Genomic DNA, 12,485 nt, shown 5'->3' on the forward strand with positions numbered 1-12,485 from the left:
ATGGCAGTTTCCATTTTGCACACTCCTCTAAGTCCTCAATGTAGTCATTCCAGATATCGCCTTATAAAACCTCCAACAGGTGACTACTGCATGTAGAACAGCTGGACACAACCCTTATCTCACCCACACTGACCCCGGTGGGAACTGCACAGATATTCTGCAGTAACCACCTCTCAGGCACAGCATGAGTCTTTGGAAATCATGCTTGCTTGTCCTTAACTCACCAATTTGAACCCCTCATGAGAAACCTGCTTAGGTAACACTCCAAAACCCAATTGTGATATTTCGTTTTTGGAGTCAACTAACTGTATTAAGGAATACCTAGAACACTGGCAAAGAATTACTTCTGGGTCTGTGAGGGTTTTATCATAAAAGTCTGATATGTGAGTCAGTGGACAGAGTGGGGAAGATACTGTGATGGATCAGGGACCCCTGTGAGGAGGCTTTGGGTTCCCCAAGCAGGGAAATAAAGGAAAATCTCAAGTTCCTTCAAGGAAAATCCCCGGTACCTAGTTAGCACTAAGAAGTACATGAGGAAAGTGATAAGCAAGAAGGTAATAGTAGCCCAAGGACTTTAGAGTCAGGAGACGTTTGTTTGGTTCCCTGTGGAAACCAAAGATAACATCTTAACATATATTCCTGAGTCATTTTTCATAAACCTAGGCCCCCATCAAATGGATCTGCTGATATGTAGACCTCAAATAAGGGGGACCTGAAGACTGAACTCTGACTGCCATTCTTTTTCCTGAATTTCTTCCTGAGGGGCCTAGAGGGAGTCACATCCATGAGTCACAGCTAACATTTTTTTCTGCTGACCCCAAGTTTTAAAACAAAGCTTCTCTTCTTTAATCAATTGCAAGTTAGAAAATCCTTGAATCTGCCTATGACCTATAAACCTCTGTTTGACCCCTGCTTCAAGATATTCCACCCTTTAAGGCCAAAACCAATGTGTAACCTCCATGTATTGATTTATAATTTTACCAGTAACTTCTACTTTACTGAAATTTACCCTGCTATTAAAAACCCTTATGTACAAGACATTGGGGAGGTAGAAATCTAAGCATTAGCTGCCTGATCCTCCTTGTTTGACACTCTTCAATTGAACACCTCTTTTTCTCCCACCGCAAGTGTCAGTGTAGATATCTGTGTGAACAGATCTGAGTTGGGTTCTGTAACAATCCACCCTCTATGTGGGTAAGCACCATCCAGTGGGATGGGGGCTCAGATGGAACAAAAAAAAAGAAGTGAGAATGATTTTGCATTCCCTCTCCCCTGGAGCTGGTACATTCTCTGCCTCCTGCCCTTGGACACCTTAACTACTGGCTCTCTGTCCTTGGGATTCCAGGACTTACTTCTGCATCCCTTCAGGTTCTCAGGCCTTTGACCTCAGACTGAGAATTACACTGTCAACTTTCCTCATTCTGAGACTTTCAGCCTTAGAATGAGCCATGCTACTACTCCACCATCTGCCAATCTATGTATCTATCCTATTGGTCTGTCTCTCTGGAGGACACTAACACAGATTTTTTTTTCTTTAAACCATGAATGGCTGTAGAGAGCCAGAATTGTAAGGATGTTTTATTTATTTGTTTTGGGGATTTCTAAAATTGGGTCTCTAACCTGATGATAAGTAAAAATGCTGAAGACTTCTAATAGTATGGAGACCACTGATAGTCCACATCATGAACTGCTTAAGTGACATGCAAACATCCGCCTTTGGCACTCCTAATCAACCATTGGTAAGAGGCAAGGCATTTAGTGACTCTTGATAGCACATCTTCAAACATCTATGGAAAACTAAGGACTCTGCTATTAGTGTTGCTGAGCAAAGGGAAAAATAAAAAAGAGAAGCTAAAAGATTCAAATTCAGAATCCAGCTCCACATAAAAAACAGAGCTTCTATCTATGCTCTGAGGTTAGAATTGTATCTCCTGTAGTCACAGGGATGAAAATGCTGAAAATCAAATGCAATCCCACGCCATGCAATTGGCTAAATTACAATGAAAGTTGCACTTTCAGCCTAGCATGGTGTCTACTGTAAATTTAGAGCACTGTTTAGGAAAGAATGGGACCCTGTAAATTGGGTTGGGAACATTTGGGGAGACCATGTTGAGGCTGGAGACATTGGGCTCTGAAATTCTGATGTCTTCTTTGCCAGCAGAAGTGGCCCCTTAAACCCACCCCCTTGGCAGTGGTCTCCCCGTCTTCATTGGTATAAGCAGTTCTGTCTGAAGGGATTAACCCAGGCTTAACTGAGAAAAGGTAATGGACTTCCTGGAGGCAGTTGCCAAGTAATGCAATGATGATTCTCCTCAGGACCCACCTCTTTTTCCTTCTAGACCTATCATTAGTCCTGAGTTCCAGTAGGCCTTTAAAGGTGATACACCTTATATGTGTGACCCATGGGAGGTTCATTACAGTCCAAGAAAACAATTTCAGTTTTCTAATTTGTATAACCAAATCTGTGGGACTCGTGTGGAAAAGAATATTAAGTGTTGGGATAGTGGTGGAGGAAACATAAAGTTGGATCAAGCCAAATTTATTTATATGGGCCCATTATACAAAGATTCTGGTTTTAATGTATGGGTAGTTAGAAAGGGCTCTAACAGTTTGTTTGATTGGTTGGTTGAATCATGAATCAAAAGGTGGCCCTCCTTCATCCAGCTGGATATGCCTGATCTCCCTTGACTTAATGTAGAGGAAGAGATTCAAAGGCTTAGAATGAATGGGACTCTAGAGTGCATTTGACATTTGAAATTCTACTCAGCCACACCTGGAGGGGCCAGAAGACACACCTTTCACCAATGCTGTGAGAAATAGATTCGTGAGTGGAGCCCAAGCATCCCTGAAGAACCTCCTGATTGCTCTTCTCTGTAGGCTGAATCTTATAATGAGAACCACAGTCACTCAACAGGAAAATTTAAATGCACTGGGAATAACTGGATCCCAGGGGTCCTGGGTCTACTCGGTAGCTGCCAACCTTCAAAGTCAAGATTAGCATAGTTACCATCATAGTCATCAAAGGTAAGGGAATATTCAGGTTAGTCTGACTCAAGTAGATCTATGGTGTTGGCCACATGGTGTTCTTAGAAATGAAATAGGTAAGAAGCCTAAGACTTTCTTAATCGACCTGAAAAGACTGAAAACATTTAGGTTAAGTGAACAAAAGTCTAATTCAAATCATAAAAGTAGAGAAACATAGCCCATACTCAATCCCAGACTTGAGCCAGCTTACAGTCAAGAATGCCTTGAATGAAGTGGAAACTAGGTCCCCTTGATGAAGGACCAAGGTATACCATGAAAACTTTTTACTGTTAGTCTTCTCCTATCCTTCCCCAAAGGAACCTACAACCTTTAACCAGGGTAAATGTGTTTTATGGAAATGAATATAGTAAGAACTTTGAGGGGACTACTAGACACTTGCTCTGAACTTACATTGATTCCAGAAGACCCAAAACATCACTGTGGACCACTCAGTCAGAGTAAGTGATTATGAAGGTTAAGTGATTAATCAAGTTTTAAATCAAATCACAGTGGGGCCAGTGGGTCCCCAAACACTTACTCTGGTGATTTCCCCAGTTCCAGATGCACAGCTGTAATAGACAAACTTAGCTCCTGGCACATTTCCCACACTGGTTCCCTGACCTGTGGAGTGAGGGCTAGTATGGTGAAAGCCTAAATGGAAGGCACTAGAGCTGCCTCTACCTAGGAAAATGGAAAATCACATTCATAACCATATACCTGGAAGGATTGCAGAGATTACCACCACCATCAAGGACATGAAACATGCAGGAGTTATAGCCTCCTGGATGAATCCATTCATTCATGGATTTACATATTAATGGATTATCATGTGAGAGCAACTGTTGGCCTTATAAGAGAAAAACAGACCTTCACTAGCATGCTCAGACCCTCAATCAGCTGATACCCTGCATGGCCTAAGGACTCTTCTGAGAGTCCCTACCAGCAAGAGGCCCTCACCAGATGTGGCCCCTAAACCTTAGACTTACCAGCCTCCACAACTTTAAGAAATACTTTTTTTTTTCTTTACAAGTTACCCAGTTTTTTTTTTGTATTCGGTTACAAGCAACAGAAAAGGGACTAATATGGAAAACTGGTAACAATTAGTGGGGCATTGCTGAAAAAGAATACCTGAAAATGTGAAAGTGGCTTTGAAACTCAGTGATGGGCAGAGACTAGAAGAATCTGGAGAGGCAGAATATAAAAAGCCGGTGTTCTTGTGAGGATTTAGAAGATAAGAAGACTAGGAAAAATTTAGGAGTCCTTAGAGATTGACAAAGTGGTTGTGACCAGACTGCTGATAAAAATATGGAAAGTAAAGGCTATTCTGACAAGATTTCTGATGTAACGAAGAAAAAAGTATTAGAAACTGGAGTCAAGAACATCTCTGTTAAAAATTGGCAAATAACTTGGCTGAACTGCGTTCATGCCTAAGGGCTTTGTGAAAGGACTAACTTCAGAGTGATGAACTGGGGAATCTGGCAGAAGATATTTTTAAGCTGCAAAGGGTTCAGGCTGTAGTGTGGTTACTTCTAACCACTTAAGGTGAACTGGTAGAGAAAATGTAAGTACAAAAAAAATTGTGCAAAACTGCAGCCTGGCCATGTGGTAGAGAGAATGAAAGAGCATTTGCAGGAGAAAAAAATTAAGGGTGTCAGAACCACAACTTGCCAGAGATTAGCATGGCTAAAATGGAGCCAGTTGTTAATAGACAAGACAATGAGAGAGAGGCCACACAGCAGTTCAGTTTTCTTCCAGACAGCCCTTCCCATTACAGGCCCAGTGGCCTAGGAAGACAGAAGGACTTCTGGGGACAGGCTGGCTGGGCCACTGTCCTGTACCATGTCAGGGTGCTAATTTCAGCTGCATTGGCTCAAATGCCCAAGGTGATCTGGCTCTGAAAGGTATAAGGCCCAGACCTTAGAGGTGATCATGTGGTGATAATTATATAGGCTTACAGAAATGAAGAACTGTGGAGTCTTGGCAGCCTCCACAAATTTCAAAGGATTTCTTCAAAAGCCTGGTAGTCTAGAGACTTGTGATAAGGGCAGATCTACTGAAGAGAGCCCCCTATAGAGGGATACCAAACACAAATGTGGAACTGGAACTGCTGCAAAGAGTTCACCAGGGCAATGCCAAGCGAAGCCGCGGAAGTGAGGTCCCTGCAGAGAGTCCTCATATGAGTAATGCCTAGTGAAGCAGAGGAAGTGGTACCACTGCCAGAACCCCAGAAGTGTGGAGTCTGCATGCAATGCCTGCCTGGGAAAAACCTGAGGTAGCTGACTGCAACCAGTACAGCACCCATGGGGACTCTACCAAGCAAAGTCATAGAATAACACTGCCTGATGTTTTGTGAGTCCAACCCTCACCCCAGTGTGTTCAGAAGTCAGATACAGAGAATAAAATATATTCCAGGTTTAACATATAATGTTGACCCTGCTGGATTTTGAACTTGCTTTGGACCTGTTACATTTTAAATTTTGTCTATTTCTCTCTTTTGGAACATGTACATTATTCTTATCCTGAAATCACCTTTAAAAAATTATGAGAAAATTATTACACTCAAAGAGATATGACCTAACTGACTCCATCTTGTTTTTAACTTCCAAGCTGCCCTTGTTCATTCCTAGGCAAAGGCCAAACTAACTTTAAGAGGAATTTAGTTTATAGCTTAACTTTGAAAAAAAGATAATAAAAGCCCCTCAATGAAATAAACCTGCTCATTGCTTGGGGACCAGATGGCCTTTGTAAAACCAAAAAATTAAGCACAAGAATAGAAAGTATGGCTCAGGAGTCACACAGCCAGAGGCGACAAGATTACTAACCTCCCAAATTGTTCCTAGAGATAACAATAATATCGTAAAACCTAAGACTGGTGTTTGCAGTATTTTTCAGACCCAGCATTCTGATGAATCAGCTGGTGCTACCCAAACCAGTAACCTGGCTCATCTGGACTTGTGGCCCCCCACCCAGGAACTGACTCAATGCAAAAGGACAGCTGTTGCTCCCTGTGATTTCAACCCTGACCCAACCAGTAAAAATTCTCCATTCTCTAGCCCCCTGCCCACCAAACTCTCTACATAAAACCCTAGCCTCTGAATTTTTGGGGAGGCTGTTTTGAGTAATAAAAAACTGTGGTCTTCCATTAGCCACCTCTATGTGTATTAAATTCTCTCTCTATAGCAATTTCCCTGTCTTGATAAATTGGCTCTATCTGGGCAGCAGCGGAAATGAACCCATGAGGCCATTACAAATTGAGGAGCTCATCTGGGATAGCCCTTGTGGGTACCTGCCCATGGTTCTGCAGCCCCTCACCAGTGGCAGACTGGAGGCCAGCAAGTGTCCGCCTAGGTCTCTTGAACTAAAGACTGCCTCTGGCACACTCTCTACCAGTGAGCTACTGTTGACCGTAATGCATGGATCAAATTGCAATGGATAGTTCCTGGAAGACGCCTTTTAACCTGGTTTGGTGAGTGTTCCCCTTCTCCTGATTTGTTGGTCCCCTTAGAGGCATTGCAGCTCCATCGTACAAACTGTCCAACTCTTTCTAAGTTTGTAGAAAGAGTCTCTGTTGACCTTCAAGGCAAAGTAGCCAGGTCAAGGGGACTGTTTATCTCTCGCTAAATTGTAGGAAGAGTCTCGGTTTTGGACGACTTATCCCCCGTTAGATGGAAACGGAGGACTTGTTGGAGGCATACTCTTCTGGTTTGGAATCTAGTCAGATGTGTTGGTTTGGAAGGCCCTCTGTTTTTCTTTATTTCATCATGTGTGTTTGTATATGGGGAGATCTCTGAAGGAACTGCTGATAGCAGTCTTGCTTAGTTTGATCACTCACATTTGGTGAGCCCTTAAGGAATTGTTAGCAGGAGCTGAACAGATCTAACTCAGGGTGACCATCCACACTTTCATCTTGCCTGGAGACCTCCCATTGAAACTCCTGGTCAGAAGTCATCCCTCCCCACTTTGAGTGGATCACAGACGACAGGGGACAATGGGTACAAGTTTGAGCTTCGCCAGGTTAATACCTGGGTGCTAAGTGGGGTGACAAGTGTTTGTATTTTGTCATATGCATTTTGCTCCGGCCAAAATGGGAGATGTTAATTTGGTTCTCCTTGCAGCCCACTGGGTGGCATATTGCAAAATTGAGAGGCTTTTGCCTATGGTTTCATTAAATGAAAACGGATTTTCTTTTGTAACATAGCTTAGCCCCCGCCACAGCTATGGTGCAGCAAACAGGCTCATCAAAAGCCTCTCCACTCTCCTGGAAGCTGCAGAGAAAGGGAACCTGGAAAACTGGCAAGGAGGCAAAAAGGGTAAGAATTACTAATTAGCCAGGCATCTGGCCACTCTGTGCAAACCAGTCAAATTAATGGGAAATATCACTGTTTATCTCCTCTGCAAGGTTTGCTTAATAGGGAAATATATATATATATATTTTTTAGTTTTTTGGTCTTTCTATGTCAATCTGTCATGGAGAGAAGTACCACAGGATAGAACGTGGGCCTAGGACTCCCATATGCCTGGTGTTCAAGCTGGCCCTGCAGACAGGTCAGTTACAAACTTTGCTGTGGGTCCCTGATAAAAAAGATGAGATTTCCCTCTTGTCTTTGAGAAGTTGACTTTGTAACCCTTTAAGGGTACTCTTCCTTGGTCTTCCACATACGGAGGGTGGGAATTTTGGGGTTAATGTCAGGCAGTTAATCTGAAAGGACACATAGTAGTAATGTCACGGCTAGACTTAAAAATTCTCTGGAACAGTTAAAATCATTTGCAAGCTCAGAGCTGCCTCTTCTAGATTGTTTCTGGGAAAATGAACAGTATTGCCCCACACTGCAGCCAGTAACTACGGTTTTGCCCTTTTATTGCAGCAGCGTGGGTTTGATTCTCAGGTCAAATAATAAGTCATTTCTGGTGTGATATTTGGAGACTTTTCACCACTTATTGATTATCTTTCTCTGCATGGATATCTTCTGACTTTCTGTCTTGAATTTTTCTCTCTCTGAGCTATCTTTGGGGATATCCTAAATCTTTTAAAAACTGCTTGCCATCTCTTTAAGACACCTCATGCATCCATGGTTAAGTCATAATCTTAGTTAAGGCTTATGGCTTTCACATGGGAAGTTACCTTTGGTAAAGTTCAGAGCCAGAAATACTGCCTGTTTGTTTCAGCTAGAATCTATTAATAGAAGATTTATGACTTTTTGCTTGAAATGCTGATTATTTTTGCTTTGGCTTTCACAGTAAAGAAAATACTTTTCTCTTGAGCTATTTACAGCTTTTAACAATTGAGTAAGGTAAACTCTTGTGAGCAAAATGTGGAGCATCCTTCTTTTTCTCAATCAGATTTCACCAAAATTTGAAAACTATTTGTGTATATTCTTAACATATGCAGATACAGTTTTTACATAAGTGCAATAAGAATCTGTTTATCTGTTTTCTTTCGTAACAGAACACAAGTGGAGACACCAGTTATTTTACCAAAGATATGGTTATATTTTATCAACAGAATGGCATACTTTCAGATATAAACAGAATGCCTTAAGGAATTAAAGTTGATGTATAGAGATGACAAAAGCTCCTTGTGGAAACTGCCCTCATAACTTGTCTACACAGTCCTTGTATGGGGCTCCTGACTGGTGGTAAGTAAAAAATCACTTTTTTAAAATCCTCAATTTATCTTGGAACCTTAAGAAAAGAGGAATTCACTCAATCTATATAGCTATTTGTAGGCACAATATAAATCCATAGGTGGACTCAAGGCTTTTAATCAGCTGGGCGTGGTGGCTCATGCCTGCAATCCCAGCACTTTGGGAGGCCAAGGCGGGTGGATCACCTGAGGTCAGGAATTCAAGACCAGCCTGACCAACATGACCAAACCCCGTCTCTACTAAAAATACAAAAATTAGCCAGGCATGGTTGTGGGCGCTTGTAATCCCAACTACTCAGGAGGCTGAGGCAGGAGAATTGCTTGAACCCGGGAGGTGGAGGTTGAGTGAGCCAAGATCATGCCATTGCACTCCAGCCTGGGGGACAGAGTGAGACTCCGTCTCAAAAAAAAAAAAAAAAAAAAAAAAAAAGTCCAATCAGAGATTCCTTCTAGAACAAGGTTCCAGCAATGCCAAATTAGAAAGAGCCTATATGGCAAATAATTATTCTGGTCGTATTTTATGCAAATAATCAGGCTAAGTATAATCAGACTAAAACTTATTTTGATGGTAATTGTGTCCTACTATAATTTGTCCTAATAAAAATGGGGACGGGTTGGGCTGCAAATTTTCCAGTTTTATGCCTGCTTCCCTTTTAAATGTGTTTCAGTTTCAAGTAATCTCTTTGTTCACGCATAGGAACACAGAATTTTAGCAACAGCCAGGTCACATGTCAAACGCTGCTTAGAAATGTCTTCTGCCAGAATACCCTACATCATCTCTCTCAAGTTCAAAGTTCCACAGATCTTTAGGGTGGGGCAAAATGCCACCAGTCGTATAGCAAGAGTGACGTTTTCTCTGGTTCCCAATAAGTTCCTCATCTCCATCTGAGTCCATTCAGCCTGTACTTCACTGTCCATATTACTATCAATATTTTGGTTGTGACAGGAAAATAAATCTTGGCACCCCAAAATGACTAAGGTAAAGGGAAAAGTCACGCTGGGAGCTGCTTAGAGCAAACCTGCCTCCCATTCTATTCAAAGTCATCCCTTTGAGGCTCTCCTGAGACAAATGCCTATCTGATTGCTTCCTCTCCACTACTGTTTATGTAAAAATACAGATTCATGGAGCCAGACTAAATTGTGTATTCAGTAGAAGGCTGATCAAGGACTCAAAATAATGCAACCTTTTTGTCTCTTACCTACTTCTAACCTGGAAGCCCACACTTCGAGGTGTCCCACCTTACAGGACCAAACCAACGTACCTTACACATATTGATTGATGTCTCATATCTCCCTAAAATGTATAAAATGTAAAAGCAAGCTGTACTCCAGACCACCTTGGGCACATGTCTCAGGACTTCCTAAGGATGTGTCATGGGTGTGTCCTTAACCTTGGCAAAATAAACTTTCTAAATTGACTGAGACCTGTCTCAGATATTTGGGGTTCACACAGTCAAAACCATTCCACAAGTCTCTATGTTGTTCCAAACTTTCCCACATCTTCCTATCTTCTTCTGAGCCCTCCAAACTTCCAACCTCTGCCTGTTATCCAGTTCAAAAGTTGCTTCTACATTTTCAGTTATCTTCATAGCAGTACCCCACTCTCTCAGTAACAATTTTCTGTGTCAGTCCATTTTCACACTGCTGTAAAGAACTACCTGAGACTGGGTAATTTATGAAGAGAAAAGGTGTAACTGACTTACATTTCTGCATGGCTGGGGAGGCCTCAGGAAACTTACAGACATGATTGAAGGCAAAGGGGAAGTAAGGCACATCTTACATGGCAGCTGGAGAGAGAGGGGTGGAGTTGTGGGGGAAGTGCCACACTTCAAAACCATCCAATCTCATGAGAACTCATTCACTATCAAAAGAACAGCAAGGGGGAATTCTGCCCCCATGATCCATTGACCTCCCACCAGGCCCCTCCTCCAACACATGAGGATTACACTTTGAGATGAGATTTGGGTGAGGACACAGAGCGAAACCATATCATGGCAGCTCTCTAAAAACAGAAAAATCTAGATAATTTCAGCCCTAATCATAGAAATATAAACAACAATCTCTGAAACTTGTAGTATAAATCCATTTATTTATTTATTTATTTATTTTAGAGATGGGCCTTACTGTATTGTCCAGGCTGGAGTGCAGAGGCTATTCACAGGTACAATTTTTGTGTACTACAGCCTCAAACTCCTCGTGTCAAGTGATCATTCTACCCGCTCTCCCTAGAAGCTGGAACTATAAGTGTGTGCCACCACACTTGCTTAGATACAGTTTCTAAATTCAGAAAGTTGCATTTCTACTTTTTTTCTCTTTCCCATGGTCATTCTAATTATGTGGATAATTATCCTGCAAGTCATTTTATGATTAGTTACTACAAATGTAAATGCATTATAGTTTCCATACAATCTTCTGTGGTGTTTACTTGTTACTAGACTCAATCCTACTTTTGGATACTACTTGAGAGAATAGATGGGCTTTGGTGTTCCCGGAAGAATAGAGTGAATAAAATAGAAACTAATATTACTTATATTTTATAATAATACTGCATTTGCATCATGAGTTTCAGGTCCCACAAAAGCTCATTTAAGTTAACAGCAAGTCCTGATCTCAAATATATGAGCATGTCTACACTTCCTATTTATTCTAAAATAATTTCAGATTGATAGAGCAGTGCTAAGCTCTTACATAAAGTTTTATATATCCTTCAATTTCCTGTAATATTAATATCATACATAACCACAGAATATCTAAGAAAACTCAGAAATTGATAAAGGTACAAAACTATTAACTAAAGTATTGTCTGTCTTCATATTTTACCAGGTTTTCCACTAATTCCATTTTTCTGTTTTTGGATCTAATTCAGAATAACATATTACATTTATCATCAAGTGTATTATTGTTTATTGAAGCATAGCCTATTACTATATAGCTTAGTGGCTCAAAAGCAGCACACATTACTCATAGTTTCTCTGGGTCAGGAATCCAGATGTAGATGATGGCCTGACCTGAAGGATCAGCTGGAGAGGGATCATCTTCCAAGCTCACATGACTGCTCAGCTCAAGAAGACTTCAACAGTGAATTATTCCAAACCTTTAAAATATCAATAGCAATTCTTCACTAACTGTTCTCCACGAAAATATAAACCACAGAGAAGAGATCAGTGTGCAGTGCATTCTATGAAGCCATTTCCTCTGATGCCACAACCAGAAAAAGACAGTCCAAAAAAGGAAAACTATAATATGCTTTATGGATACCCAGGCAATAATCCTAAATGAAATACTTTCAACATAAGTCAGGATCATGAAACAGGATTGTATACTAATACCAAGGGTATTTATTTACTGAGGATCACAAATTTGGTAAAGCATATAAAAAGAATTAGTGTAATACACTACATTAAAAAAAACACTATATGATGAAAGCCTCATCACGTCTAAAGATGCAGAATAAGCACTTGACAAATCCAAATCCAACACCCACTCACAGTAAAAATACTCATTAAGTTTTGCATAGAAGGGAATGTTCTTTATCTAAAAAGGGCATCTATGAAACTCTCACATAACACCACAAGGTATCAAGTAAGTTTCAGTAATTTCCCCAAGATTAGAAACACAAAACGGTTATTGACTCCTGCGAATTCTATTAAACATTATGCTTGAGGATGTAATTGAGAAAATTAGGCTAGGAAAATAATATAAGTCTTCCAGATTGAAAAGGAAGAAGTCAAACTATCTCTATTGGCCAGTCACATAATCTAGTGTATGGAAAATCTTAAGGAATCCACTAAAATAAGGTTGAAATAACAACAAAAAC

At 40.9% G+C, this 12,485-nt stretch overlaps 1 long non-coding RNA gene across 1 annotated transcript in view; it reads right to left on the reverse strand.

Annotated features, from left to right (window-relative positions):
* Nucleotides 1–12,485, reverse strand: part of LOC103784564 (uncharacterized) — a 141,254-nt gene that overhangs the window by 57,677 nt on the left and 71,092 nt on the right. Inside the window, exon 15 of the long non-coding RNA XR_010110050.1 lies at nucleotides 11,677–11,762. This is a non-coding gene — a long non-coding RNA (uncharacterized LOC103784564). The remainder of the gene's footprint in view (nucleotides 1–11,676; nucleotides 11,763–12,485) is intronic.

Source organism: Pan paniscus, chromosome 16 (genome assembly GCF_029289425.2).
Source record: "Pan paniscus chromosome 16, NHGRI_mPanPan1-v2.0_pri, whole genome shotgun sequence".
Lineage (NCBI taxonomy): Eukaryota > Metazoa > Chordata > Mammalia > Primates > Hominidae > Pan > Pan paniscus.